The sequence below is a fragment of the Coregonus lavaretus genome (genome assembly GCF_964263955.1).
Source record: "Coregonus lavaretus genome assembly, chromosome: 21".
Classification (NCBI taxonomy): domain Eukaryota; kingdom Metazoa; phylum Chordata; class Actinopteri; order Salmoniformes; family Salmonidae; genus Coregonus; species Coregonus lavaretus.
This window is the reverse complement of record NC_140008.1, coordinates 7,737,776-7,750,724: the sequence shown is the minus strand read 5'-3', so window position 1 is coordinate 7,750,724 and position 12,949 is coordinate 7,737,776. Positions and strand designations below refer to the sequence as shown.

The window sequence follows — 12,949 nt, the reverse complement described above, 5'->3', positions numbered from 1 at the left end:
CAATGTGATATTCTGGATATTTTTTTCTCATTTTGTCTGTCATAGTTGACGTGTACCTATGATGAAAATTACAGGCCTCTCATCTTTTTAAGTGGGAGAACTTGCACAATTGGTGGCTAACTAAATACTTTTTTTCCCCACTGTACCTTAAAAAAAATGGGCCTCACATTGGGCCTCAGGAACTCGGCACGGTATTGAAATTGCCATTGATGAAATGCAATTGTGTTTGTTGTCCCTAGCTTACGCCTGCACATACCATAACCCCACCGCCACCATGGGGCACTCTGTTCACAACGTTGACATCAGCAAACCGCTCGCCCACACGACGCCATACACATGGTCTGCGGTTGTGAGGCTTGTTGGACGTACTGCCAAATTCTCTAAAACGACGTGGAGAAATTAAAATTCAATTCTCTGGCAACCGCTCTTGTAGACATTCCTGCAGTCAGCATGGCAATTGCACGCTCCCTCAACTTGAGACATCTGTGGCATTGTGTTGTGTGACACAACTGCACATTTTAGAGTGGCCTTTTATTGTCCCCAGCACAAGGTGCACCTGTAATGATCAGCTTCTGGATATGCCACACCTGTCAGTTGCTCTTTTATTTCAGCTCATGAAACATGGGACCAACACTTCACATGTCGCATTTTAGATTTTTTTCAAGTTATAAACAGCCACCGGGGTAGAACAAATTTCAAAAGTAGGTTTTCCAACTATATGTTAGGCATGCTACTAAAATGGTAAAAGCTCATTTAGTTTGAAGAAGCAGGATTGGGTGTTAGGGTGAGGATCAATAATATATAGCCTATGTATTGTAGCCTATATTTGTACTACACTGTGTTTCTAGTGTGTTGGAATGATAATGCCATTAGTTAAATAAGAAAAAAGGTATCCGTTAACATAGGCCTACTGCTAAGAGTGGGTGATGTCACAGAGGGGTCATGACATGGAGACAGATAACCATGGCAATTTTAGTTTTCAAAATAGAACATATGGCATGTGATGTCATAAAGGCTGTTAAAATTAAGAGGTGCTCCTGAGGAAATAATAATACATTTGTATAGCACTTTTCGTTAGTTGTCTCGACGCTCTACTGAGATTTTTTTTGTGTATATATACTCTCTCTCTCTCTCTCCCCTCTCTCTCTCTCTCTCTCAAAAGTTTTAGAACACCTACTCATTAAAGGGTTTTTCTTTATTTTTACTATTTTCTATACTGTAGAATAATAGTGAAGACATCAAAACTATGAAATAACACATGGAATCATGTAGAAACCAAAAAAGTGTTAAACAAATCAAAATATATTTTATATTTGAGATTCTTCAAATAGCCACCATTTGCCTTGATGACAGCTTTGCACACTCTTGGCATTCTCTCAACCAGCTTCATGAGGTAGTCACCTGGAATGAATTTTAATTAACAGGTGTGCCTTCTTAAATGTTAATTTGTGTAATGTCTTTCCTACTTAATGCGTTTGAGCCAATCAGTTGTGTTGTGACAAGGTAGGGGGGTATACAGAAGAGAGCCCTATTTGGTAAAAGACCAAGTCCATATTATAGCAACAACAGCTCAAATAAGAAAAGAGAAATGACAGTCCATTACTTTAAGACATGAAGGTCAGTTCAATATGGAAAATGTAAAGAACTTTCTAAGTTTATTCTAGTGCAGTCGCAAAAACCATCAAGCGCTTTGAAACTGGCTCATGAGGACAGCCACAGGAATGGAAGACCCAGAGTTACCTCTGCTGCAGAGGATAAGTTCATTGGAGTTACCAGCCTCAGAAATTTCAGCCCAAATAAATGCTTCACAGAGTTAAATTAACAGACACATCTCAACATCAACTGTTCAGAGGAGACTGTGTGAATCAGGCCTTCATGGTCGAATTGCTGCAAAGAAACCACTAATAAAGGACACCAATAATAATAAGAGACTTGCTTGGGCCAAGAAACACGAGCAATGGACATTAGACCGGTGGAAATTTGTCCTTTTGGTCAAGTCCAAATTTGAGATTTTTGGTTCCAACCGCTGTGTCTTTGTGAGACGTGGTGTGGGTGAACGGATGATCTCCGCATGTGTATTTCCCACCGTAAAGCATGGAGGAGGAGGTGTAGGGGTGCTTTGCTGGTGACACTGTCTGTGATTTATTTAGAATTCAAGGCACACTTAACGTGGTCCTCTGTAGCTCAATTGGTAGAGCATGGCGCTTGTAACGCCAGGGTAGTGGGTTCGATCCCCGGGACCACCCATACGTAAAAATTTATGCACACATGACTGTAAGTCGCTTTGGATAAAAGTGTCTGCTAAATGGCATATTATTATTATTATTATTATTATTATTATTATTATTATTTAACCAGCATGGCTACCACAGCATTCTGCAGCGATACGCCATCCCATCTGGTTTGGGCTTAGTGAGACTATCATTTGTTTTTCAACAGGACAATGACCCAACCCACCTCCAGGCTGTGTAAGGGCTATTTTACCAAGAAGGAGAGTGATGGAGTGCTGCATCAGATGACCTGGCCTCCACAATCCCCCGACCTCAACCATATTGAGATGGTTTGGGAAGAGTCGGACCGCAGAGTGAAGGAAAAGCAGCCAACAAGTGCTCAGCATATGTGAGAACTCCTTCAAGACTGTTGGAAAAGCATTCCAGGTGAAGTCCAGGAATTCATTCCAGGTGGTCCTCTGTAGCTCAGCTGGTAGAGCACGGCGCTTGTAACGCCAAGGTAGTGGGTTCGATCCCCGGGACCACCCATACACAAAAATGTATGCACGCACGACTAAGTCGCTTTGGATAAAAGCGTCTGCTAAATGGCATATTATTATTATTATTATTATAGTGAAGCTGGTTGAGAGAATGCCAAGAGTGTGCAAAGCTGTCATCAAGGCAAAGGGTGGCTACTTTGAAGAATCTCAAATATAAAATATATTTTGATTTGTTTAACACTTTTTTTGGTTACTACATGATTCCAAATGTGTTATTTCATAGTTTTGATGTCTTCACTATTATCCTACAATGTAGAAAATAGTAAAAATGAAGAAAAACCCTTGAATGAGTAGGTGTTCTAAAACTTTTGGCCGGTAGTGTATATTAAAAACAATGTAGTTATGGCTTAAGCCCCAACCCTACCTGGTAGTCATGACTTTAGCCCCTCCCCTAAACGTACATACATGTACATCTAATGGTCCATTGGAATGTCTGAGCCTTTTACATTCAGGGTCATGTTCAGTTGTAAAGAAGAGAAACACGTGCCACAGACAGGTACAACCTGAACTTGTCCAAGAAAGACTCATTTCTTTTTTTCCGGCTGAACACAACCCAGGTAAATACAATGTTAAGTCCTCTCTGCAAGCTCATACACCTGTCTCGTTTTTGCATTGAATCATGGGAAGAAAAAAATGGAGGATGAGTGGGTGAACTTTCTCACCGCAAGGTACGTACTGTACTATGATTTTGATCAATGATGCTTGGAACGCAATGCTCTTACTAGCATTCCAGATTAATCTAACTATGCTAGGGTATGGATTACCAAACAGATCCTGTAATGTACGATTCTGTTGTTGATTTCTCTAGTGGAGAATAAATGTTTGCTGTATGTTCTAATGTGTTGACTCCATCCAGGATGAGTGTGGAGAATAAGGACTACTGTATGAGTGAGGAGAACAGTGCATTCATCATAGAATTAGGAATCAGAATACTAGAATGGTGACCAACCTTCTTATGATGGTCCAAAGGTCAGCCATGTTGGTCAGGGAGTTGGTCAACCATGGTTTGCCAGTGCTGTGATAAGATACTGTGTAAAACAATGAATGCGAGGAATTTGTCTGCACTGTGTGTGTTCGCTAGCTTGCCAGCCAGTTTTAAAGGAATGATTCCATTCATTTTTCAAATGAACTGCCAATATGCCAACATTCCATTCAAAAGATACAATCCACAGCCATACACTGGCTCAAATCAGTTGATGATACGACAAGTTGTAAATGCAACAGGTACATTTATGGTCTGTTTACATATCTTTAGAGGCTATTTATACAGACAATTGGTGTAAAAGCTGTTTAAACTGTATTTATAATTATATGACAATCGGTTGACTATAATTACGTTACACACTTTCTGATAAATCACATGCCACTTGACTTTTATTTTCCTGCATAAGTAAAAACAGGAAATGCATCACCTCTGCCTCTACTGACATTAATTCCAATTAGACTGGTTTTGGATTTCTCCATGATCAAGATGGCTGCCATTTTCGCCCCATTATGGCACTTTGAGGGTTTATGACCTTGCCCCTCTAGTAATTTCATAGTACCTCTATGGCTTTCATACTTAAGCAGCTCCATAGGCTGTAGGACAAACTGATTCAGGCCCGCATTGAGGCCCGCTTCAGTGAGCTGCGGCAGGAGTTCCTTATCAGGGAGCAAGCTCCGAGAGAGGAGAGCTATAAGCTACTGGACTCAGAGCCAGGCCTCAAAATGGCTGCTGTGTTGCGGGAGCAGTTGAGGAAGAAGGACGGAGGAGGCGACAGAAGACTGATTCTATAAAAATAAATGTTTATTTTTGTAGGCCTACAGGCAGACCTATTTACTTTTATTTAATCTTGTACACATTTGCAGCAAAAAATTGCAGTATACAGACGAAGGAAAAAAATTGATAGCTAATAATTGTAGACAGCCTACAGTATACTGCTATTAAGTTACTGGTTCAGGCCATGGACAGGAATATGGGGTTTAATCAATTCAATCATTCAACCCATCAGGTGACAGGAAGTCCGTTTTGGAATTCAGGTCAAAGAAAGAGAGGAGTCTGGAGGCTCAGAGAGGGGAAAGTGAGAACAGGAGGATGAATTAGAGGAGTGTTAGAGAGAAGCAGAGGGCGAGATTATCTGAGAAATGTGAAAACTTGAGGGAAACGGAGGATGATGAGATTGAGAGAAAAGCAAAGGAGATGAATAAATAAATAAATAAATGTCAGTGTAAAGTCAAACAGATTGCAAAGCTGAAAAAAGAGCGGGAGATCGAGAAAGAAACACACGAGCAGATGCAGAAAGAGAGGGAGAGCGCATAAAACTGGTTCAAGGACATCAGAGGAAGAGAGAAGGAGAGACAGAAGAATGAGAGAGACTTGCCAGGGAGTAATTCATGTATTGAGAATACATTAATGTACTTAATGTATTGAGTTTATATACCAATTCTGGGGGTCAATTGGACTAATGGTAAGACGTGAAATATTTACAGTGTATTGGTATATTGTGGTCAACTTTGAATCCTGGTACTTCCTTTTGTCGAAATCTGTTTGTGTAAATGATTAAGACTGATGTAATGTTTCTAAATACAAAATCTGGAGTGAATCTGATGTATGGTTAATGAGGAGAAGATGATTGCAGATGATTTTGAGCATTAGCATAACATATGCAACGAATTAGTTGTTAATAGTTTCCTTGTTTTTAGAGATATCAATACCAGATTCAGTGTGGTTTATCTTAGGGACATCCATGATAGCAATTACAAGTTTCAAGTTGCTAGGCCACTATGGAGTGGATTTACAGTGATATATTTTATCAATCCTTTAGCTAAGTTAAGAAATACACGATGGGCCACCTACATTGCAAAGTTGGTGTAATTTGGTCCTATGGTTCATGAGAAGAAGATTTTTGAAGTCAACGTTATTTTCTCAAACTCTTTAGGGACTATGTGATGTGTCCAAAGACAACATTTTGGAGTGAATCTGACTTTTAGTCCATGAGAAGATTTTTTTAAATGATTATTTTAAGTATTAGCATTACTTGGTCAAAGTTAATTGTTAATAATTTCCTTATTCTTTAAGATATCAATGCCAACCTTAACATGGTTCATCATGGTAATGTCTTTGATGACCCTTAAGTTTCATAGGCCATTGTGAAGTGGATTTACAAAATATTTAAATGAGCACGTAAAATCGGATTTCCTGATTTTATAAATAACTCAGCCATCTCATAACCAATCCCTTAGCTTTTCTCAAACTAAGTTAAGAGATGTAACATTGGCCTACATTATTTTTTAAAGAGAATACGTTTTTCAAAGGTTTTCCAAAATTTCCAAGATGAAGGAAAATCGATCCTGACAGACCTTATGGGTCCTTGAGGCTAATTTGTTCAGCATGAGGAAAGGTTTTAGTGAGACTGCTTATAAACAGCGCCACCTATAGGCCAATTACTCATGGCCTCTAGTTTTTGTGCGCCAACTTTAACAAAGTTATCAATCTATGCTTGAGTTATTTGACCATGTCAAGGAATAATGAAGACTAAGAATAACAATAGCTTCGCTTTCAACCCCTAATAAATAATATTAACATTTGAAGAAAGCCTTTCCATTCTGTAAGCTTCCACAAACAGAGATAGAATATGGCTCAATATTTTTCTCTGAATATTCAGACCTTTTTATTTTAGCTGCCAAGCTATTGTTGAGTAGGTGTTTGTAGGCTACCCATATACAGTGCCTTCGGAAATTATTCAGACCCCTTGACTTTTTCCACATTTTGTTACATTACAGCCTTATTCTAAAATGGATTATATTTACAAACAATACCCCATAATGACAAAGCAAAACAGGTTTTTAGAAACTTTTGCTAATTTATAAAAATTAAAAAACTAAATCATATTTACATAAGTATTCAGACCCTTTACTCAGTACTTTGATGCACCTTTGGCAGAGATTACAGCCTTGAGTCTTCTTGAGTATAGAGCTACAAGCTTGGCACACCTGTATTTGGGGAGTTTCTCTCATTTTTCTCTGCAGATCCTCTCAAGCTCTGTCAGGTTGGATGGGGAGCGTTGCTGCACAGCTATTTTCAGGTCTCTCCAGAGATGTCCGGGCTATGGCTGGGCCACTCAAGGACATTCAGAGACTCTGCCCGAAGTCACTCCAGTCAACCTCTCATCAAGTTGTAGAAACATCAAGGATAATCAATGGAAACAGGATGCACCTGAGCTCAATTTCAAGTCTCATAGCAAAGGGTCTGAATACTTATGTAAATAAGGTATTTGTTTTTTAACTTTTATAAATTTGCAAAAATGTATATAAACCTGTTTTCGCTTTCTCATTATGGGGTATTGTGTAGCGATTGCTGAGGAATTTTTTTTAAGGTAACAAAATGTGGAAAAAGTCAAGGGGTCTGAATACTTTCCGAAGGCACCGTAGCTCTCTGGTTACTCCAAGCAGGCTAAACCTCAGGGTGTTCAGGTACCTGGTAACAGAGCCAATCAAAGTCAAAAAGCTCCGTGATACCAAGCTCTGTGGACAGAATAAATACATATTTGATGGACATATGAACCAAACCGAGACAGCCTCTCAATGTCACATTCTGACTATTTGTTATTTATGATATAACATTTACGGCTTTAAATAGATAATATTATTTTGGGACTACGCTGTAAAATTGTTGGACTGTTGAGGACTGCATAATTAGTAAATAGGAACCATGAATTTAGTTGAAGTTCCAGGACGACTTATTTCAAGTAACACATGACAGAGCTGCTATGTAGCTAGCTAGCTTTTTATTTTCTGTAATCCATTTGGTAAGTAACAAACAAGCAATAAAGTGATATTTAATGACAATATCTTTGGAGACCTTCATAGACCATGTTCGAATCTAGTGATACATGTTACTCAAGCTGTAAGTTAGTAGCTAAGTAGCTAGCTAAACATGCTAGCTAAACATGAGTCCTAGATAATTAGCTTGTAGGTAGCTGATAAAATCATGACATTTTATTCTATGCATTTGTATTGTAAACTGTGTTCTTGGAACAGAACGATCTCTGTCTGTCCAAATACATTTTTAACATTTAAACACAACCAGCTTGCTAGCTTCAGAGAACCTGCAGTTTGATGTTGTTACACAAAGTTGGCCTCTCGGTGGCGGTGTACGAATGCAAAAAAGTGACTGACTCTTTACAGACTAGATTCAACCCTCTTGGGACCTCTAATCCTGAACCAGAGTTGATGTCGAATAAACGTCAAGGTCCAGGGTTCGTGGGCCAAACCACTGCCCAAACAACCACGTCCAACAGGTCTCTGACTATACTAACTAAATTAAACCAGGGCCCATATTCACAAAGCCTTTGAAAATAGTCTGCTCTAGGATACGTTTTAGCTTTCAGATAATAATTAATAAGATTATCTTGACGGGGGCAGATCCTAGATCAGCACTCTTACTCTGAGAAGCTTTGTGAATACAAGCCCAACTCTTCAACTGTTTAGGGATGTTCCATCCATGGTAACATGAGTGTTTTTAAATAGTCATATGGAGGTGTATTTTCTTTGGTAGGAGCAGTTCCCACCAGCAGTGTTGTGAAACCAAGTGCCAATCCACCACCTGCAGCAAGGGGACAGCAGATGTTTGAGTATCAACAGCCCGCTAATGTCAAAAAGAAAGAATTATTGGACTTAATCCGATTAGTAATAGAAGTCGCTCTGGAGGGGGGGGGGGTGATTATGACAATCATTTATTCATTCATTTATTAAATTCATTAATTTATTTATGAGATGAATCATCAGTGATTCAGCCATGACCCATCAGGAGTGTCCAGGTGTGTGTGGTCCTGTGTTGTTTAGTTGGTATGAGCAGGGTCCAGAGCCCATATCCACAGAGCTTCTCAGATGAGTGCTGATTTTACAATTGGTTTCGCTTTTTAGCTACTTGCTATTTAATTTCAATTCTTGAATTTGAATTTAATTTAAATTGGCCACACCCCACTGGAAGCAGAATTTGAATTAAAGGAAGTAGAATTTAATTCAATGAAATGTAAATAAATTTGATGGTTTATTTATTCTAGCCACCTTTCCTTGTTTCCTTCCCTTTGTGACCACAAGACGGTAGGACTGGATCGAGTTCCACTTCCACCATAGTACCTATATAGCCTTTATCGATCTGGACAAGTTTTCGCAAACGAGTGGTCACATAAGGAAAAGAGACAAGGAAAAACCAATTAAGTCTAATTGGAACCCAGCCATAAATGAAGTTGCATCCGATTTCCCATCTGTCTCTCTCAGTGGAACTGAATCCAGCCACGTTCCATCACTGAGAAGGACACAGTAGCAGAGGACAACAACAGGAAGGAGCTCACGACTAAAAACCATCTGTAGGAAAAACATGGCCGCCGGGCCACAACCCCCTCACATGGTGTCAACAAGGGAGTCAAATGGGACATCTAGGGTCAATAGGGAATGGGGGAGGGGCGCTACTGCCACACACACACACACACAATGTACACACACTGTGTACACACATACACTACGTACACACACTATGTACACACACACACACACACTAGTACACACACACACTATGTGCACACACACACACACATTTATAGCCTTGCTGTATGTTGACTCACTTTTTCCTACTCAAGCGAGACTTTAAATAAGCTCTACGTGACGAAGGTGGTGTCCTAAATGGAACCCCATTCCCTATAAAGTGCACTACTTTTGACCAGAGCTTTATGGGTCCTGGTCCAAAGTAGTGCACTCATTGTGAAGGGAATAGGGTTCCATTTGGGACACAGCCCATGCCTAACTAGAGTTTTGTTTACCCTTGTCCCGATTTCATCTTTTTATGGGTACAGTCGAAGGTTTTGTTTTTAGCTGTAATAAATGAAATCACGTGTAAATATTTGCTTTGGGTCTGATGTGTGTACTGTGAAGTCTAAACTCAGGGGCCAGTGGAATGACGTTTTGGCTTCAGGGATGTTTTCTGTAATAAAATGCCCAAATGGAGCTCTTTGAGAAATGTGTTTGCTTCCATAGAAAGGAGAAATGAAGCAGGGTTTTATAAAGATGACCTTGGAACTGCAGGTTTCCCACATTTGGGAAAACATTTTGATGGTACAAAATAGTTCAAATCTTTTGCACCATTAAAATGTCGCTCTTGGGGTGAAACAAAGCCCAAACACTTAGAACAATGACCACATTACTCAGCGCACACACTGCCAAATATGGATGCAAATGATGATGATGATGATGATGATTTTTGGTAATTGCACTCAAATCAAATCAAATTTTATTTGTCACATACACGTGTTTAGCAGATGTTATTTCGGGTGTAGTGAAATGCTTGTCTCCTTTTCACCTCATTTAACACCTGGTTTACTTAACAAAAGGCACATCTCAATAGGTGGTCCAGGTGAGTCATGACATAACACAAGTGGGAGGGGCTGTCCTCTTTTGTTCTCTATTGTTCCTCAAGCAAGGGGGAGGCCGATGACATCACGGATTCCCAGCAGACCAATTCCTTGAATGACCTACTCCTTGAAGTTTGCATTTGTCTAAAAAAATATATAATAATTTGCTCAAAACATATTTTTATACACGTTAGTGTGTGTACTTTACTGTATTTATACTTGGGATATCTTTTTTCAACAGTAAAAGTACAAAAATTGCCTGAGAAACATCTTTAAATACCAAATATATTACAAGTATACATCACCATTCCAGTTACATTTACATTTACATTTTAGTCATTTAGCAGACGCTCTTATCCAGAGCGACTTACAGTTAGCGCATACATTATTTTATCGAACCCACAACCCTGGCATTGCAAACGCCATGCTCTACCAACTGAGCTACATCCCCTGCCGGCCATTCCCTCCCCTACCCTGGACGACGCTGGCCCAATTGTGCGTCGCCCCAGTTAAGTTATCGGGACCTGAAAATTAACACTTTGGTTATATATCACTAGACTATATTATTCTAGTTCTTGCCAGAGCTCCAACTAGTCGTAATCTCTCCTCTTTGTCAAATTGCCTTGACCCAAATACAGTACAGTAGCAATATAGATACTGTTTACTTGTCCCTGGCTGCCTAGCTCTATTGAAGCAACTGTGTCCGTGTGTGTGTGTGTGGAGTGTCCATGAGTCTCTGTGTGTATGTGTGACTGTGAACTACAGTAAGGGGTTGTGTGCACCTGTGTATCTACAGAAGATGTGCTTATATCACTAGGCTATCCGAGGACCGGTTACTCATGTAGTGGGACTGTACTGTTTCTGTGTTATAGGTGAGGCTTATGAGGAGCCTAGGTTAACCTGCTGGTATGGAGAAATGCTTTACACGTGTGCCTGCTCTGCTATGGAGGCCAACACACAGGTACGATATATATGAACCTCTGACTCATGAGGGGATAGTTTAATTTAATTGAATGAGCATTGTGTGTGCTTGTAAAAGAGATTTGACAATTTACTAATTTCTCTCAACCACAAAACACTTTTACTGTCTCACCCTTCTCTCACCCTTCTCCCGGACTCTTTCTTTCGCTCTCCCTCATTCTACCCATTCCTTTTTCTCCCTTTCTCTGCCAGTTTGTACACCAGTACTGCTAACACAACAGCTGATCTACATACTGACCCTAACCCTACGACCTCTCTAAGAAATGCTAAGTTCTAAATAATACTGTAAACATAGTGGAAAAAAAGTACTATAAACATCTAACACGAGGTCAAAACCATCTACCACAGTACATAACCTCCCTCCCTCACCCTCCATTTTCCTGCCCCCTCACTCCCTCCCTCCCTCAGTGGCACCCGTTGCTGGTCACCCTGCACTCGGCCGTAGAGAAGGCGAGCGGCCACCGCTTCAACTCGCTGCTGTGTAACCTGTACATGAACTGCAAGGACCGCATCGGCTGGCACAGTGACGAGGCTGTGCTGGGCACCCAGCCCACCATCGCCTCCTTCAGCCTGGCAGATATGAGGTTGTTCAGCCTCTGCAAGCAGTCCCTGTAACACTGGAGGAGAGATTGGTTATGATAGTGTAAGGATAAGGTTAAAACATTGATTCTCAACTGTATCCCAATCCCATTTTGCTCTGTTAGGAGTACCCCAGAAATACCCCCTCAGTAGGCCTATGTTCTAATGGGTCTTGCCAAGGACCCCCTATGGAAATGCAAAGTACTCCCAAGGGTACAACTTGACAGTTGGCCATAGATTACCGTGGTCTACATCTTGACAGTTGGCCATAGATGACTGTGGTCTACATCTTGACAGTTGGCCATAGATTACCGTGGTCTACAATTTGACAGTTGGCCATAGATTACCGTGGTCTACAATTTGACAGTTGGCCATAGATTACCGTGGTCTACAATTTGACAGTTGGCCATAGATTACCGTGGTCTACATTTTGACAGTTGGCCATAGATTACTGTGGTCTACAATTTGACAGTTGGCCATAGATTACCGTGGTCTACAATTTGACAGTTGGCCACAGATTACCGTGGTCTACATCTTGACAGTTGGCCATAGATTACCGTGGTCTACAATTTGACAGTTTATACAGTGTTTATACAATGTTTATAAATGACTTCATCCTACCTAAGTGGTTCCGCTCATACTTCATGATGTGTGTCTGTCAGGAGGAGGAGGAGGGAGACTACATGTACGTGGAGAGACTGCAGATCCCTCTGACTCATGGCACTCTGCTGATGATGGAAGGAGCCACACAGGATGACTGGCAGGTAAACCCAGCCAATCAAACACAGGGACACGCCCCATCAACACCATATATGTCCAACACAGGATGACTGTCAGTTTGGCCCAGCCAATCAAACAGAGAAACAAGCCCCAACAACACCATATTTGTCCATCTATCAGTATCAATATACAGTGCACTCCGAGTTTATAGTGATCATCCGCTTAAAGTCTCGCATGAATGTGATCACTATAATAGGAATTCACTGCCTCAGCGAGACAGCGATTTTGGGCCTGAAAATTACGGATTGAGACAATGCTTTTTCAATGGGAGTCTTTTCCAATGGGAATGTTTTACTTGTGTGACATTGATGACGGACAACTAATGTATGATTTCATCTGTGTTAATTTATTTCTGTGGCCTCACACTGCCATGATAATTGTCATTGAACATAATACAATTTTTACCTTGTTCTCATTTATGAAGATAAACCAGCATTTCTGTTTATGATCT

The 12,949-nt window shown here is 40.4% G+C and overlaps 1 pseudogene across 1 annotated transcript; it reads left to right on the top strand.

Annotated features, from left to right (window-relative positions):
- Positions 1-3,403: 3,403 nt before the first annotated feature.
- On the top strand, positions 3,404-12,548 carry LOC311148733 (alpha-ketoglutarate-dependent dioxygenase alkB homolog 3-like; annotated as a pseudogene). Its single transcript has 5 exons — positions 3,404-3,438; positions 3,627-3,658; positions 11,031-11,119; positions 11,548-11,750; positions 12,381-12,548. The product of its transcript is annotated as an alpha-ketoglutarate-dependent dioxygenase alkB homolog 3-like (transcript).
- Positions 12,549-12,949: the final 401 nt, after the last annotated feature.